This window comes from Podarcis filfolensis (assembly GCF_964270895.1).
Source record: "Podarcis filfolensis genome assembly, chromosome: Z".
Lineage (NCBI taxonomy): Eukaryota > Metazoa > Chordata > Lepidosauria > Squamata > Lacertidae > Podarcis > Podarcis filfolensis.
The window spans coordinates 48947348-48965895 of NC_139617.1; the positions used below are offsets into that span (position 1 = coordinate 48947348).

The following is an 18548-nucleotide window of genomic DNA, read 5'->3' on the forward strand; positions in this document are numbered from 1 at the left end:
GCCGGCGAGAGGAAGAAGGAGAAGGTGACGCTGGAAATGAAGAAGGAGATCATCCGGAAGCACGACGGTGGAATGCGTGTGACAGACCTCGCCAGGGAGTACGGGAGGAATCCATCGACCATCGGGACCATCCTGAAGATGAGGGAGAAGATCCTTGCGACGGATGCAGCCAAGGGAGTCACCAGGATCATGAAGAACCGCCCAGCTGTTCTGGAGGAGGTCGAGAAGTTGCTGCTCATCTGGTTAGAAGAGAAGCAGCGTGCAGGGGACACAGTGACTGAGGCCGTCATTTGTGAGAAGGCCAAGTCCTTGCACGCAGACCTCGTCCAGGAACAGCCAGGAACCTCAGGTGAGCCAGAAGTCTTCAAGGCAAGCAGAGGTTGGTTTGACCGGTTCAAGACAAGATCTGGAATCCACAGCGTGGTCAGGCATGGAGAGGCTGCCAGTTCTGATGTTCCTGCGGCTGAAGACTTTGCAGCGGAGTTCCTGGAGGCTGTGAAGACGGAGGGCTACGTTCCACAGCAGGTCTTCAACTGCGACGAGACCGGGCTGTTTTGGAAGAGGATGCCCAAAAGGACTTTCATCACACAGGAGGAGGCCAAGTTGCCTGGCCACAAGCCCATGAAGGACCGTCTGACCCTGCTCTTCTGTGCCAATGCAAGCGGTGACCTGCTGGTGTATCACTCGGAGAACCCACGGGCCTTCAAGAAACACAAGGTCGACAAGGAGCAGCTGAGTGTCATGTGGCGATCCAACAGCAAGGCTTGGGTCACACGTGTGCTGTTTGTGGACTGGGTCAATCTTGCTTTTGGCCCTGCTGTCAAACAGTACCTGCTGGACAACGACCTCCCGCTGAAGGCTTTGCTTCTGATGGACAATGCTCCTGCTCATCCTAAAGGCCTTGAGGAGGACTTGTTGGAGGAGTTCAGCTTCATCAGCATCATGTTCCTGCCGCCTAACACCACGCCACTGCTCCAGCCGATGGATTAGCAGGTCATCGCCAATTTCAAAAAACTCTACACCAAGGAGCTTTTCAGGTGATGCTTCGAGTTGACTGACTGCACCACCATCACCCTGCGGGAATTCTGGAAGGACCACTTCGACATTGTCACCTGCTTGAAGATGATCACCATGGCCTGGAACGGGGTCAGCCAGAGAAATTTGAATTGCGCTTGGCGCAGCCTGTGGCCGGACTGTGTGGCACCAAGTGACTCTGATGCACCAGAGTCAACAGTGGTGCAGGACATTGTTGCCTTGGGGAGGACCATGGGACTGGAGGTCACAGAGGAGGACGTCAGCGAGCTGGTGGAGGAGCATGACCACGAGCTGACCACCCAGGAGCTGCTCGAACTGCAGGCAGAGGCTGCGCAGGAGCAGGCCTCGCTGGAAGAGGAGGAAGCAACTGAGGAACGGCTGTCCTCCAAAGAACTGAGGGACATTTGCCAGAAGTGGAAGGATGTGCAGGCTTTTGCACAGCGGCACCACCCTAACAAGCACGTGGTACATGACCTTGCGAACACTTTTGATACGACGGTCATGTCGCCTTTCAGGGAGGTGCTGAAAAGGCGGATGAAGCAGCAGACCATGGACAGGTTCTTCAGCAAGAAGCAAAGAGTGGAAGAGGAACCTTCTTCGAGTGGTCCCCCAGAGTCTTAGAAAATGTACTGTACACTTTGTTGATTTTTAAATGTTTTTCTGTCATGTTTAGAAACTTAATTTATTGTTCCTTCAATTTTTGAACTGCTCTTTACAGTATGTGTGACTTTAAAGAGCAGTTAATAAACTCTTGTTGTACCAAATTTGGCTTTGTTTGGACTTTTTTTGACCATAGGAACGCATTAATTGATTTTCAATGCATTCCTATGGGATTTCGTGCTTCGCAAGACGAAAAATTCGCTAGACGAAAAACCTCGCAGAACGAATTAATTTCGTCTTGCGAGGCACCACTGTATACAAATTGAGGTTGAATCCCAACAAGACAGGAGAGTGCTGTTTCTGCATGGGAGAGATTATGGAACGTAGACTTAAAATTTACAGCACTCCAATCGGAGAACAGCTTTTACCATGGACTTTGAAGACATTCGAACTCAGGGCGAAAGAAAAAAGGTGCTAAGAGGAAGGCACTTTTGGCAAACCCTCACTGGGATCAACTTCTGTCAGGAAACCTATGACCCCATTGTGCCCACGTGGCCCCAGAATTGGCCTCCACTGTGTTCACGGAAGACAATCTTACTCGAGTGATCTCCAGATAATGAGTTTGAAAGCAAAACTATATGAAAATGATGTGCCTATGGGATTTAACTCCTAGTAAAATAGCTAAAATTTATAAATAAATAATAAATGTATTTCACCTTTTACCGTAGATGGTGGTCATGTAAGGTAAAAAAAACTTCTGGAAGATGAGTTGAAAATAATGTTACAGGTACCGGTAACTTTTCCAAAGAAACTAGGATCTTTTCTTTTAGGAATATTAGGTGCAGATACCGAAGGACCAGGGGAGGGGGGAGTTCATTTATGCAACCACAGCTGCCCAGATGCTGCTAGCCCAGAGATGAAAGGTATGGTCCCAACCAAGGAAGAATGGCTGATAAAATTAATGGACTATGCAGAAATGGCAAAATTAACAGGCAGAATTAGAACAGGAAGAATCAACGTTTAATAAAAAAAATGGGGAAAGTATATAATTTATTTGAAAAATTATTGTAAATATTAAATTCATTAGCACGTTTGATTAAAAATGTTGTTAATTTAAACTAAGGAATATCTAAGGATTTATTAAAAATTGGAATTACAAAGATGGGGGGGGGATAATAACATAAGGATCCACAAAAGGTGGATATAACACTGATCCTAAAGGATCTACATTGGCTCCCAGGACGTTTCCAATCACAGTTCAAAGTGTTGGTGCTGACCTTTAAAGCCCTAAATGGCCTCAGCTCTGTATACCTGAAAGAGCATCTCTACGCTTCATTGTTTAGCCCGGACACTGAGGTCTAGCTCCCAGCACCCTGTGGCAGTTCCCTCACATGAGAAATATAGTTACAGGGAACCAGGCAGAGGGCCTTATTGGTAGTGGCACCTAGGTTGTGGAACACCCACCAGATGTCGTCTTCTTCTTCTTCTTCTTCTTCTTCTTCTTCTTCTTCTTCTTCCACCCTGTGCTTTTCTGCATCACATGGGCATGCTAGGGCAGTTCAAACCATCTCGTGACTACCAGGTTAGAAAACCTGCTTTACAGCAAATTAAGGGGAAAGGTTTTGTTGGATCTAAGCTGGGTCTTGGCCAAAGTATCAGATATATTGATCTGCAAAATTCAGTAACTGGGACGTGTGGGATCTGCTTTCCGATAAGTCTCAATCTTGATCTTGTCAGGATTTCTGGCACCTGAATATTTCAAGTTTTAACAGTTCCAAAGTTTTGAAAAGCTTTTACTCTGGCATGGTTGTAGGCTCTTCCATCAGCTGTAATGGATGGGCATTTCAGGAGAGTGCTGATAGACTATGCACACATGGTTGAATCAGTGGCATGTGCATTATCCACTTGTTAACTCCTAAAAGGGATCGATCACTCTTCAGCACTGCTTGCAATTTTATCAACTGCCAAGAACAAAGAATTACTCTGGGGAGTGTAGTTCTAGTACAGGCATAAGCAAACTCAGCCCTCCAGATGTTTTGGGACTACAATTCCCATTATCCCTGACCACTGGTCCTGTTAGCTAGGGATGATGGGAGTTGTAGACCAAAAACATCTGGCGGGCCGAGTTTGCCTATTGTTCTAGTACCACCAACAGCATATATATTGTGCATTTAAGCCATATTCTAGATATCCTCAGATATTGATTGACTGGTTTACTGTTAGGTTGGAAGGTTTGTAAACTGTACTAAAGCTGTAATAAAAGTAGTTGGGTGCTGATGGATATAGAACAATAGAGTAGATCTCCCCACCCCACCCCCAAAACACAGAAAACACAGCCAGTTTAGGATGCTTTTGGATGGCTCCTTATTGTGGGATAGCTACCACTTATACATGCAAAGCATGCACTGTCTTGGGCCACTTTTTATCTGAGGGGGAAGCTGTTAAAATTCTATAACTCTTCCTTTCCTCCTGACAGCAGCTTACCCCTTTTATGTTTCTGAGGCATTGCCGGCCCTACCATTAGGCAGAGTGAGGCTTGTGCCTCAGGCAGCAGATGCTGGGGAGTGCTGGTGAGGTATTGGGGGACAGAGCTATGTGAGTCATACAGCCTGCACTGCACTCACTAAACCAGCCTGTTGCCCCATCACCAGTACTGAAATAAGATTCAACTGGCAGGCCTTTCCCTACACGGACTGTGGTGGTGTGTGCGTCGTATTATTCACTTTGCACAGCAAAATGCCCCAGCCCTGGGTATGAGTGTTTCTTCTTGGAGTCCTTGCACATCACATATGTCATATGTCACTGTAATGGGGTTATTGATGCCAGAGTGTTCCTTGCCCTGTCCTTGAGTCTCTTTGTGCATGAAAAACTTCCTGGTGTTTCCATGACCACCTAAAGATTGGAGCAGAAGAAGCTTTGCAAAACACTGGGAATCACAATGAAGAAGACATGCTTTTAGAACGCGAAGTATCACTCTGTGATTTAACTGTGGTCTTGAGAGATGGTGGCTCTCTGAAAACTGGTTTTGCCGAATACAGGGCACAGATTATTAATGCACATTTCAGACATTTCTTCTGGCCATCGATTTCTGGCGAACATGGTTTAACGTTTTAACTGTTCGATTGCAGAGCCAGGCTTTTGACAAATGATCTCCAAACGAAGGGCTCATCTTGCAAAACTTAACATCTGTGGGGTAAACATATTGCTTCAGCTTGTTCATCAGGGTGAGCAGTGAAATATGTTTTATTGTACTACTTAATTGTTCCCAACCCATCATGATTTGGATCAGATAGAACAGGTTAGAAAAAACTAAAATAAATGTAAATGGAATCCAAGGTAGATTCCATCTGGGGCATATGCTGTGGATTAGTTCAGCTTTGTTCACTCAGTTTTTATCCCAGTAAAGTCCTGATTTATTTCAATAATGCAGGTGATGGGAATATTTTGGAACTTGGTAAAGAAGGCACTTGATGAGGCAGGAGAGATACTTGGTGGGTGTGGAAAGCTTGATGCTGATGATAGACAGTTAAGCCCAAACATTTTGCTGCCTGAGGCAGAGCAGTACATGGGTCTTCACCTCCCAAAATAGAGGAAGTCCTCTGGCTTGCTCCTCGGTTTAAACTGTCCTGGCCACCCCCCCCCCCAGCCAGCGGATTGGCTGGCCAGGCTCTGACGTGGCAGGGATACCCCAGGCAATGGGGGACAAAGCCCCCCCCAGTGGGGAGTGGGTGGCCATGCGGTCCACCGCAACTCCTCCTCACTGTGAAGTGGAGCAGATCTCCCAAAACAGTTAAGGCACATCGTTCAAAACACTGATCCATGTTATCCATAAGTACCACTCCCTCTTTCTGGCACTAAAATTGCAAAAACGAATTCAATAACGTGATTTGCTGTCCCAAACAACCTGCCTCATTCTGCCTAATGGTTGAACTAGCTGGCATAGAAATTGTTTGTTAAGTTTATGGGCTGCTTTTTCTTGCTAGAGGCAACTCAAAGCAACCTACAATCAAAAAACCAAAAACCACATACATTAAAACAAAACAAAACAAAAAAACCCATTTAAACAAAAATACTTAAAAATACCCCACAGATAGGTCACAGATAGCTAGAGGCCAAAGTGCTTTTGTCTGTGACCTGAAAATATGTAATGTGACACCAGGCAAGACTCCCTGGCGGGAGTATTCCACAAACGGGGAGCCACCACAGAAAAGGCTGGTTCCCGTGCTGCCATCCTCTGGACCTCTGGTGGAGGAACATGAAGAAAGAGATTCAGAGGGTGATCTCAGGGTCTGAGTTGTTCATATGGAAAGAGGCAGTCCTGGAGGTGTGGTCCTGAGCCAATTAAGGCTTTATAGGTGGTCGTTCCCCCCTGCCCAGTGTTTTTGTGTTTTTTAAAGAAAATTTTATGGATTATTTTCCATAACAAATTATTTCAGCAATTGTATTTTTCCCCATTTTCCCCCTCCCACCCCTGCATACCCCCCTCCCTCCCCCCTACAACTTCCCTCAGTTCCTCTCTCTGATTTATCAACACATATTGTTCTATGCATATTATAAAAATGTAAAGATCTCTAAATTATCCATCTATTATGTTAACAAATAAATTTGTGTATGTTTATTCAAAACCTGCCAAGGAGTCCAATTCATTTTGTTGTTTCTTTAAGTACTTTGTAGAGGGTTCCCATTCTTCTTTAAAGTCACAGTTGACCTTGTCACGTAATTTATGCAAAAATTTTGCCAGTTCCACATAGTCCATCAATTTTTCTTGCCACTGTTCTTTCATCCATCCTCCCCCCCCCCCCCGTGTTAAAGGTGTGGCACTTACTGCAACAACTTCATGGCACCAGCACCTATTTCTAGGAAACAAGCCCTGGTTAAAGGAGTTCCCATTTGGCTAGCCTGCCTCTGTTGCTAGGGGACATGAGTGGGGCTAGCGCTCCTGCTCAGGTCCTGTTTCCTGGTGGGGCACCTAGTTGGCCACCGTGAGAACAAGATGCTGGGCTAGATGGGCCTCTGGCCTGATCCTGCAGCAAGGCTTTCCTCATGCTCTTCAGTCTGGTAGCGACTGCAGTCTGTGTTTTATGCCACAAGGTGGAGTGTGACAACCGCATCTCTTCAGTGCAGTTGGAAAATGGTATAGATTCCTGGAGTTTATCCAGCGCAGAGCTTCGTGACTGGTGTGCTAGGCTTTCCTGAGGTCATCCGTAAAATAGTGCCCCCCCCCGCCCGGGAAGAAGGGGTGAGTGAGGGTGGGGGTGGGGGGAATAATGATACACATCACTTTTCTGTCTGTGCGCCTTGTGCTGAGGATTCAACATTCATATGTATTCATATATGTTGTGGTTGTGCTTCCAGGTCTGTGTCCCAGAGCTCAGCAAGAGGGAGAGCTTGCAGGGGTGTGGAGCTGCTTTGCAAATCTTGGGTGGTGTTGGTGAGGGACTCTTCAGAGCCAGCACGGTGAAATTAAAAGGATCGTGTGTGGTGGTGGATAATTGAACACTCACTGGGTGGAGATCTGTGTGGATCTGCATGTGCATATCACAGTGGAGGAACAAGAAGCTGTGTTTCTCTGCACACAGGCAAAGCGAGAGGTATGAGGGCAGCTGATGTACTGCTTTGGGTAAAGAGAAAAGAGAGCAAATCCCTAAATCAGGGGTAGGGGCCGATTTTTCAGTTTGGGGGCCAAATTCCCTCATGGGCAACGTTCTGTAGACCACATGAGAGTGTTGGGTGAGAGGCAAAAGTGGGCAGAGGAATGGATGTGACTTTCTAGCGCCCGGCCACATTCCAGGCATGCAGTTAGAGGGGTTTTTTCATCCAGGCAGAGCACTGCCATACAGTTGGGAAGGGGTGGGCCCTTGAAAGTCCCGCAGGACCTGCACATTGCACAATTTTTGCATTTTTGTCAGGGGGGGGGGAGGAAATTGCTTTTCCTCTGTGTGTACTTTGTGTTAGAAAGATATACATTGCAGAAACTGGTCTGGGATTTTATAAGATGGTGGGGCTCTTCAAATATTTAATATTCTCCTTTGATGCCTCAGCGAGGGCTTAATTTACTTGTGGGTGATCATTCAGTGTTTTGATGGAATTTCTTCGTGGTGTATTTATAATTACATTTGTCATTGTTCTTATCGTTGTAAACTACTTTGGCAATTAAACGGTACATAGGCTTCAGGCACCTGACCCGTTGGCAGTCCCACTCCGTCTTACAAAAGATGTCTGCAGACATGACATGAAGGCTGGTGTTATAAGAACCAGAGTATATTGAGAAGCAAAGCAGCTAGCAAGTCTGATATTTATTGCAATAGAAAAGTACTGTTGCAACAGGGTTCCCACTCCCCACACACAGGAGAGAGGAGAGAACCCCAAAGAATGGTGCACAAGCCCTTATATAGACTTTTGAAATTTCCCACACTGTAGCTCAAGACCGCCCCCCAAAACATCATACATACATCACAGAAGGAGGTGGTCTACAGTAGAAATACATGACAGGAGGCGGTCTACAGCAGAAATCTTGTCTGACAATGATCGCTGATTGCATTACCTGGGCAGCCTAGCCGTTTACCTTCCTGCCAGAGCGGTGCCTATTTATTTACTTGCACTTTGACGTGCTTTCGAACTGCTAGGTTGGCAGGAGCAGGGACCGAGCAACGGGAGCTCACTGCCATTAAGTAGTTGGCTTTAAATAAGTTAATATTTTTTTGTCGTATTCCATACTCCTATATATTTGACTTTTTTTTTTACTTATAGTCATACCAGTAACTTTTTGTAGCTCATTTTTATCTTGTTCTGCCATGTGTTTCACCAACAACTTTGTTTTGTTTTTGTTGAGTTTGAAACCTGCCGCCTGACCAAAATCTGTGAACCTTTCGAAAACTATTGGCAGACTTTCCTTCGGATTTTCTGTTGTTATTATAAGATCACCCACAAATGCTTTTAATTTATTTCCTACCCTTATCCCCTTTATAACTTCCTCCACTCTTATTTTCCTTCTCAGGGTTTCCAAGACCAGTATAAATAGTAATGGGGACAAAGCAAAGCTAACTTTCAGCCCCCCCATTCCCCCCCTTCTCATTTATCATTATCATAATACAGTACAGAAGTGTTCGCAATTTAATTTACTGTTAGGATTGCAAAAAATAGCTGAAAGCACCGTTGCAAAAACATAAAGGAACATTCCTCCATTTTTCCATACATATATTTGGCTGCTTTAAATATTATCTCAAAATAATTTTATCATCGTTAACCACAGACCTCATCTTCTCCATCCTATATATCCAGTTCTTTGTAGCAATTGTTTTTGAAGCTGCTACCAAGACAACCAACACCTCCAAGTAATTTTTTGGAACGGTGTCTTTCAGTAATCCTACAAGCACTATCTGGGGAGCATAAGGTAAATGAGTCTTATCACTCCCATTATGGCGCTGAGGAGTGTGTTCTGTGCCTCCCACACATATTGTCAGCATTGAAGCCTTTCCAGCAGTTGAAGTTCAGCCGCACATTTCCATGCTCCTGTGCCCTGGAAGGAAAGCTCAGAGCAACCTATAAGCCTCCTTCAGTGACTGATACATGGGGAGGCGACGTGCATCCTCTTGCCTCTAATTTTAGTCCTGCGTTAAGGAGCGGCTTAGTTTGCTTTGATGCGGAGGTGGCACAAACGATGACCGGACCAGAGGGGCTTTAGTGAGGATGACTCAGGGCTGGCGGCTTATGCTGCAAAACCCTCTGAGCGTGGCCAAGGCTGGCCAATTTGGGGCCTTAACGTCTTATATTAAGGTCCCTTAATTGGACTAAGCCAGTTAATTCACCATATGGGGTTTGTGTGCTCCGCTGACTGACTGGTGAGCTTGCTGGCAATGCTCCCATCCTTCCCATTACCATCCCAAATACTGGAAAGTCAGCTGAGAGTTGGGCAGAAGGATTAAAGAGGGTTTGATTGTTACAGTTTAATAAAGGGAGCAGATGGTCTGACCTGCACAGGGCTAATGAGCTTCAGGCCAAGGGAAGCTTCGAACTGGCCAGCCATCCCAGAAGACCCACTCATCTTGAAGGGGGCATGGCAGTTCCCAGCCCAACTGCAGTCCTGACAGCGGCCCCCAAGCAGTGCAGCGTTTATATGCGGAGTTTCATGTCTGCAAACAAACCACCGCAACATGACTCTCCTTCATTCCTACCTGTGCTTTGACTGTTTTGTATATCTGAGCCTCTCTCCCCACTGAACTTTCATATGGAAAAGTAGAGGGTAGTCACCCTCTGGGGCTTTCGGCATTTGCTGAATCCACGAAGCAGAGGATCAGGGCTGACCCACCTGTGGGGCAGACTGAGGCAGCTGCCTTGGGCCGCAGAATCCAGGGGGGAAGCTCCACCACAAGTGCCATGCCCACCTGCTGCCTCCACCAACTGAGAAATGAGGAAAAGAGGCTGCAACCTCTCACAAGAGCCCCATAGTTTCTCGCCGGAAGCCATCACTGCCACTGCTTCTGCTTGCTTCTCCCGTGTCATTGCGGGCACCCAAGCCCTCTGCTGCCATCACCACCACTGGAGAAGTGGCTTCAGCTTCTGGGTTCTCCTTCTCACTTCTCTGGATTCTGGTGAGATTTTGTAGGGCTTTCACTAGAGCTTGCCAGAGCTCAGACGGTGCAGCCCAAGCCACACAACCTAAGAAAGTGAGGCTGAATTCAGCGGGGGAACAGAGCCGCCCTTATTTTTCGCCTCAGGGGGGCAAGTGGGACCTGTTGTGCCACCCCTCATCAAGACAGCCCTTTCATTGTAGAGTCTAGTGTTCAAAATGCTTATTATGGTGCATTTTGACACCTGCTCTGCCATTCGTACATTGCCACATTAGCAGGTGCATAAATGAGTGTATTTTCAAGCATCTGTATGTACCATATAGAGTTCAGCTGGGATCAAATGCTCTGGAGAGGAAATTGCTGTGTGGAAAGCTTTACCACCAAGGGGATTCTGCCTTGATCCTTTTTGACCCAATTTTGCAGATGTGTGCCAGTAATAACAGAGAGCGAGTGGAAAGTTGATATGCCTTCATCTGTGCATTCTGGGACGCGGGTGGCGCTGTGGGTTAAACCACAGAGCCTAGGACTTGCCGATCAGAAGGTTGGCGGTTCGAATCCCCGTGACGGAGTGAGCTCCCGTTGCTCGGTCCCTCCTCCTGCCAACCTAGCAGTTCGAAAGCACATCAAAGTGCAAGTAGATCAATAGGTACCGCTCCAGCGGGAAGGTAAATGGCGTTTCCGTGCGCTGCTCTGGTTCGCCAGAAGCGGCTTAGTCATGCTGGCCACATGACCCGGAAGCTGCACGCCGGCTCCCTCAGCCAGTAAAGCGAGATGAGCGCCACAACCCCAGAGTCGGCCACGACTGGACCTAATGGTCAGTGGTCCCTTTCTTTACCTATGCATTCTAACCATGAGTTTCTAGTGCAGGAGGGGGAAACCTTTTTCTGCCCAAGGACCTCATGCTCACTTGGGCAGCTTCCAGGGGCCACATGCTAGTAGCAGTTGGGGCCAGCAGCAAACGTGGGCAAGGCAATTCCTTGCAGCCACCCAGACGTTGAGTTTTTGGCACACCCACACCTCTCCACCCTGCACCCAGAGCTAATATCCAGTTGCAGGATGCTTTCCAGCCAGCCAAAGGCACTTGCAGAGCCAGTGGTGGCAGTGGCCCACAGAGAGGGCCAAAGCCTGGTAAAAATCCCAAGGAGCAGACAGAGGGGCCTGGAGGACTCTACTTAGCCCCTTGGCAAGAGGCTGTCCATCTCTGTTCTAGGGTCATGGCACTTGCAGGTGGGTGCCTAAAACAGCGAGGAACGAATGTTCTGCTTCAGGTTTAAGGCTCCACTGCCTGGGAATCCCTCCAGGAAGCCAGACTAAAAGGGTCCTAGTGTTTCTCTACGAGGAAATGTTGGAGTCACTCTTGGAGGAAACTGATTTTCTAGATCCAAGCACACCACTTCTAGGGGGCTGAGGTTTCTTCGGCCCCCTCAGTATTTGTTGGAAGGGGGCCAGGAGGAGGAGGCCAAGCATGGAGCCCAGTGCAGTACAGCTTCAATGGCTGGCTCCTCCAGAGAGCTTGGCTTCCTTCAGATGATGCGACGTCACACACATGTTGCATGATGTGCATGATGTCACATGTGTGCAACATGCTCTGGGCCCCCTCAATCTTAGGGGCAACTTGGTGCCTCTGTCTATCAGCCTACAACTCCCATCTCCCCTAGCTAGCAAGGCCAGAGCTCAGGGATGATGGGAGTTGTAGTCCAAGAACATCTGGAGACCCACAGGTGGAGAACCACTGGTCTAGATCATTTTCAATCAGGGTTTAGGCCCAGTTTTGGCTCCAAAGCTGCTTCAGTTTTTGATTACCTCTGCCAGGAGAGAGACGGGGAAAATATGACCTTGTTAATTCTCCTCAGCCTCTCAGTGGCTTTTGGTACCATCAACCACAGCATCTGTCAGAAGCTGTCCAAGTTGGGGGTGGGTGACATTGCTTTTTGGTGGTTCTGGTCCTCCTTGAGGGCCATTTCCAGAGGGTGATGTTTAGGGAGTGCTCTTTGGCCCTTTGTAGCCTTCAATGTGGGGTTCCTCAGAGTTCGATTTTATCCACTATGCACTTCAACATCTACATGAAACTTCTGAGTTGTGTCATTCAGAGTTTTGGAGTATGTTGTCAGCAGTATAATGATGCCACACAGTTCTCCTTTACACCTGCAGGTGAGGCAGTAGAAGCGCTGGACCAACAATCTGAAGCTGAATCCAGATAAGATCGACTCTATGCCGCTGCAAATAAAACGTTTTAACTGTGTTATAAAGTGCAATATAAAAATGTGACACTAGATGGCGACAGTGAGCTATGCAAAATTCAATGTCTTTTTCAAAACATTTTTATATGTGTGTAGATTCCACCATTGTTAGTAGGCAGTTCCCTAGATGATGGATGGGAAGTTGCCTGGTCTTGGTGGGGTTACACTCCCTCTGAAGGAGCAGGTATACAGCTTGGGGTCCTTTTGCATCCATTGCTGTCACTTGAGTTACAGGTGGCCTCAGTGGCCCAGCTGCACCCTTATCTGGACATGGATAACCTAACATCTGTTTACTATCCTATCCTATCCTATCCTATCCTATAATTATGAAGTGTCCTGTCTCTTCTGGCTGCGGGAGTGGATCTTAATAAAAAATACAGATTTATTAGATTTAGAGGGTCATGATAATAGATTTGTGGTATGAAAACGAAAGTCCATAAAGGATTCCTGAACCATTTGATAAGAAAATCAATCGACAAGGTATGGGACAGATATTTGTTTAGTCGTTTAGTTGTGTCCGACTCTTTGTGACCCCCTGGACCAGAGCACGCCAGGCACTCCTGTCTTCCACTGCCTCCCGCAGTTTGGTCAAACTCATGTTCGTAGCTTCGAGAATACTGTCCAACCATCTCATCCTCTGTCGTCCCCTTCTTCTTGTGCCCTCCATCTTTCCCAGCATCAGGGTCTTTTCCAGGGAGTCTTCTCTTCTCATGAGGTGGCCAAAGTCTTGGAGCCTCAGCTTCAGGATCTGTCCTTCCAGTGAGCACTCAGGGCTGATTTCCTTCAGAATGGATAGGTTTGATGTTCTTGCAGTCCATGGGACTCTCAAGAGTCTCCTCCAGCACCAGAATTCAAAAGCGTCCATTCTTTGGCGATCAGCCTTCTTTATGGTCCAGCTCTCACTTCCATACATCACAACTGGGAAAACCATGGCTTTAACTATATGGACAGATATAAGAATCTATTAGAATGAAGAACACTATGGTTGCTTTCTCCATTGGAAGCAATTTCAGTTAAAAAAGTAAATATGAGAGACAAGTGGGCCACATAAATACTTGTAATAATAATAATAATAATAATAATAATAATAATAATAATAATAATATTTTTATATCCCACCCTCCCTGGCCAGGGCTGAGCTCAGGTCGGCCAACACCAAATATAACTTACAATAAAAAGTAATAGAAGAAAAACAACAACAAACAAACAGTTAATTAAAATACAGTGGACACTTGGGTTGCAATTCGGTGCTTCTGCGCATGTGCGACCGCTGAAACCCAGAAGTAACCCGTTCCGGTACTTCCGGGTTTCGGCGGGTCCGTAACCCGAAAAAACGCAACCTGAAGTGTCTGTAACCCAAGGTATGACTGTATGGCTTAAATTACATCTTAAAATACAGCTTAAATTGTAGCCTCATTTTAGTAGTAGCCCATAAATCAAGACCATAAAGGGAGGAAACATCAGAGATTCATCCGAGCCAGCTATCCATGCTGGTCCTACATGGGCCAGGAAAAAAGCTCAGGGAATATTTATATACCAAATCCCATATAAGGCGTCAAAGTGAGTCCAAGCCGAAGGCCAGGCGGAACAGCTCCGTCTTGCAGGCCCTGCAAAAAGATGTCAAATCCCGCAGGGCCCTGGTGTCTCGTAACAGAGCATTCCACCAAGTCGGGGCCAGTGTTGAAAAGGCCCTGGCCCTAGTTGAGACCAATCTAACCTCCTTGAGGCTTGGGACCTCCAAAGTGTTGTTATTTATGGACCTTAAGGTCCTCCGCGAGGTATACCAGGAGAGGTGGTCCCGTAGGTTCAAGGGTCCTAGGCCACATAGGGCTAGGGCAGGAGACCAATTAGAATTGGAAAAAATTGAAGATATTAGACTGTTAATGGATTGGCTTCAGTATCACCAATTAAATGATGTTTTTAAGGTTGACAAAAAGAAAGGTTTTGATACAATGAGATTGAGGTTTGAAATAGATCTGTTGGAAAAGAATGTGAAAGTGTTATAAAAAATGTACAAATGTATAAATAGAATGGTATACGAAAGTTAAGGCAGTGATGATACATTGGGCTAGAGACTTGGGATATAATACCCAACTTTCATCCTGGGAAAAGTTATGGAAAGAGGAAATAAAATTTACTGCATGCTGTTCGTTGAAAGAAAACTATGTGAAAGTGATGTATTGTTGGTATCTAGCACCGAGCAAAATTGCTAAAATGTGCAAAACAAGTTCTAAAATGTGTTGGAAATGCAAAGAGAAAGAGGGCACTTTCTACCATATGTGGTGGGCATGTACATTGGTAAAGGCTTTCTGGGAAATGATATATAATGAGTTAAAGAAATTTTTTTAAAATACATTTGTCAAAAAACCAAAAGCCTTTTTTACTAGGTATAATAGGTGAAGAGTTCCCAAGAGAAGATTAAAAAAAATAATAAATTGTATGCAACGACGCAGCAATAATGCTACTAGCCAAGAGATGGAAAGAAGGAGAAGTACCAATGAAATATACTCAGAGTCGCAAAGTCAGTACATAACAACCAACAAAAGAAGAATGGCAGGTGAAACTGATGGAGTAGGCAGAGATTGCGAGACTGGCAGGAAAGATCCAAAACCAGGAGGATCAAGTATTTTCTAAAGACTGGAGTAAATTTGTAATTTATTTGAAAGACCACTGTAAACAGTTAAAATCTTTGGCAGGGATGTAAAGACACTTGTAATGTGAAATTCTTTATGGTAATTATGGTTATATAATAGATAGATATTATATAATAGATAGATAGCATGAGTTTGACTAAACTGTGGGAGGCAGTGGAAGACAGGAGTGCCTGGCGTTTACTATGTTTACTATGCTCTGGTAATCTCTAGGTTAAAAAGGTAAAGGCACTCCTGACCGTTAGGTCCAGTCATGACTGACTCTGGGGTTGCGGCGCTCATCTTGCTTTATTGGCCAAGGGAGCTGGCGTACGGCTTCTGGGTCATGTAGCCAGCATGACTAAGCCGCTTCTGGCGAACCAGAGCAGCACACGGAAACACTGTTTACCTTCCTGCCAGAGTGCTACCTATTTATCTACTTGCACTTTGATGTGCTTTCGAACTGCTAGGTGGGCAGATCTTTAGGTGCCAGCAAAAGCATTCCTCTTTTCCCAGGCCTTTGGCTAATTCAACAACCTGTGATGTTTTAACAACTGTATGTGTTGGGGGGATATTGTTTTGGTTTGTGTTTTGATACTGTAAACCGCTCTGTGATTCCCAGATGAAGGGCAATATAAAATAATAATAATAAATATAAATAAATAAAATTTTGGAGAGCCAAACTAAAGCAAGCCAGTTCTGGAACCTTTTGATTTGTTTTTGCAAACCAAGTTGCCGATTTGGGTGTGTGCATCATAAAATGGCATTAAATTGTTAGTTGTTTCACTCATTATTGCATTTTTAATGCTGGGGAGTAGAAGAGGCAATTGTGGGGTATTCTTGCTTCTGATGCCTAAATAACTTCATCAGCTTTGGGATATTATGCGCGCGCGCACACACACACACACAACACAAACACCAGTTCATGAAGGCTAAGCAATCCCTATTTGCTTCTGGGTTCACATCACAAAACAAAATGCAAAGCACAGATTTTTAAAAAGTGGATAGTTCTCACGGCTTGGCATAGCCTACAGTGAGCTGGAGAAATTCAGAGGTTTTAGACTACAATTTTCATCATCCGCAGCCACACAGTTGTAGTCCAAAATATGGTTCTATGTTCAAATTGCTAACTAGTTGCTGCTGCTGCTGTTCTTGATTTTTATGGTTGAATCTTTATTGTACAGTTTTATTCTCTTAACTGTTTGCCACCTTGGGAGTTAAAAGATGCAATATGAGTGGTTTCAGATGGTGTTTATGGGGGGGGGATCAGTGCCTCATGTATAAATGAATGAATGAATGAATGAATGAATGAATGAATGAATGTAGCATCAAAATGCTGGCTTGTATATTTCCCCCATTTAATCTGGATGTGCTCTTTCTGTGGAAAATCCAATGGGGGGGGGGGGCGGAACACACCAACCTGTTGCCCACAACCACATTTGTGATATGAAGCCCCTATCTGGAAGCACCCTAAATCTCACAAACAAACAGGTAATTGCAAAGAATGCTTTATTGAAGTGGGCTTCCAAGTCAACAGCACTAAAAAACAAAGAGGAGGGGTGGTATTTGCCTCCTGGAAGCTTGGTTCCCCTGGGTACAAAAGCTTCTGTTTCCCTATCAAAGGGATTGTGAACATAGTTTATCTGCAAGACTCCAGCTGTGTTATCTCTGCAGATTTATCTAGCTATGTGAGCTCCCCAGCAACCCACCCCCCAAATCCCTCCTTCCAATGCACCAGGTGCCAGACAGGATCATTGTAAGAGTAGAGAGGGGTAATCTAATACATCAAAATGAAACCAATTCCTTAAATTGCACATCCTTAATTGTTTGTGTGTTGTTTGTGTGTTGCTCACAGCTGCATTCCACAAAGTGTTCTCCAACACATTGGGTGTGCCTAAAGAGAGCGTAGCTGTCCTTTTCCACTTGAGTTAGCATTTTGGTTTGATGTGGAGCTAGATTTCCCTTCTAACCCCCACCCCAACAACAACAACAACAACAACAACACCTACTGCTACATACAAATTTCTCTTTCCGGCACAAAAATTACTGCATATTGAATGGCTCTGACATGTTTGTATTTTAGGACATTTCAGCCTCTGCCTTTCTCCCTAGCAATGTGTGGGCTAGTGGCATAATACCACTGATCTACCTCACAGGATCATTGTAAGAATTATCTCTGGAATGTATGTAAATGTGTTATAAATGTCTATTCTTTATGGCTCCTAATTTGTGTTATATAATTTGTTACTTCTAATATGGTACTTTCTATAATGGAGAGCTTTGGGAGGTGCCAGCTGAGGGCGATGAACTGGCCACCCACTAAACTGCACTTGAGCTGGCCTAGATGATTTATTTATGGCTTCTTCCATGGATGGCACAAAGTAGCTAGAAGGATGGGATCCAAAAAGTGTTTGGGAAAGAGTAGTAAGAAGGCTGATCGCTGAGGAATGGATGCTTTTGAATTCTGGTACTGGAGGAGACTCTTTGAGAGTCCCATGGACTGCAAGAAGATCAAACCTATCCATTCTGAAGGAAATCAGCCCTGAGTGCTCACTGGAAGGACAGATCCTGAAGCTGAGGCTCCAAGACTTTGGCCACCTCATGAGAAGAGAAGACTCCCTGGAAAAGACCCTGAAGTTGGGGGAGATGGAGGGCACAAGGAGAAGGGGACGACAGAGGACGAGATGGTGGGACAGTGTTCTCGAAGCTACCAGCCTGAGTTTGACCCAACTGCAGGAAGCAGTGGAAGACAGGAGTGCCTGGTGTGCTCTGGTCCAGGGGGTCACACAGAGTCGGACACGACTAAACGACTAAACAACAACAACAACAACAACAACAACAACAAATATTGTGGTCTATCTTTGTTTGGGAAATTATGTAGAGATTCTTGACTCCTACCCGGTGGTGGAGCATTTCCCGCCTGCCCGCTGTGGGGGCAGGGCATACCGCCGCAGCGACCCCCAACCACTGGCCAGCCACCTTTGAGGGGCACATCCACGACACTGTTATAAGAACTTAGGGTCTCAAATATATAAATTAAATGTTCATAAATTTACAAGGCGAACACATACATAAGTATATAAACCACGTGTCTGAAATAGTACAGGAGAGCAAACCTGGAACCATTTTGACTCTCCCAAATTGACCTCAAATGTTGAAGGAAATGGGAAAACCTCTCCATTGTCTTTTGCTTACCTGTCTTAAGGGCGTCTTTGTGTATGAATAGGGTGAGCCTGTGAGCTGGATTCAGGAATTAAAGTATGTACAATCACAAAAGAACGGCCAGGCTGCCCAAGTGAAGCAATCAAGTGACCATTATCACTATCCTGCCAGACAGGATTTGTGCTGTAGCCCGCCCCCTGTGATGTATTTCTGCTGTAGCCCGCCTCCTTCTGTGATGTATGTATGATGTTTAGGGGTGTGGTCTCCGGCTACAGGGTGGGAAACTTCAAAAGCCTACATAAGGGCTTGCG

The 18548-nt window shown here is 45.6% G+C and overlaps 1 long non-coding RNA gene across 1 annotated transcript; it reads left to right on the top strand.

The window, feature by feature from the left end:
- Nucleotides 1-361: 361 nt before the first annotated feature.
- Nucleotides 362-1799, top strand: LOC310754928. Its single transcript, XR_014544069.1, has 2 exons — nucleotides 362-453; nucleotides 1363-1799. It is a non-coding gene; the product is annotated as an uncharacterized lncRNA (long non-coding RNA).
- Nucleotides 1800-18548: the final 16749 nt, after the last annotated feature.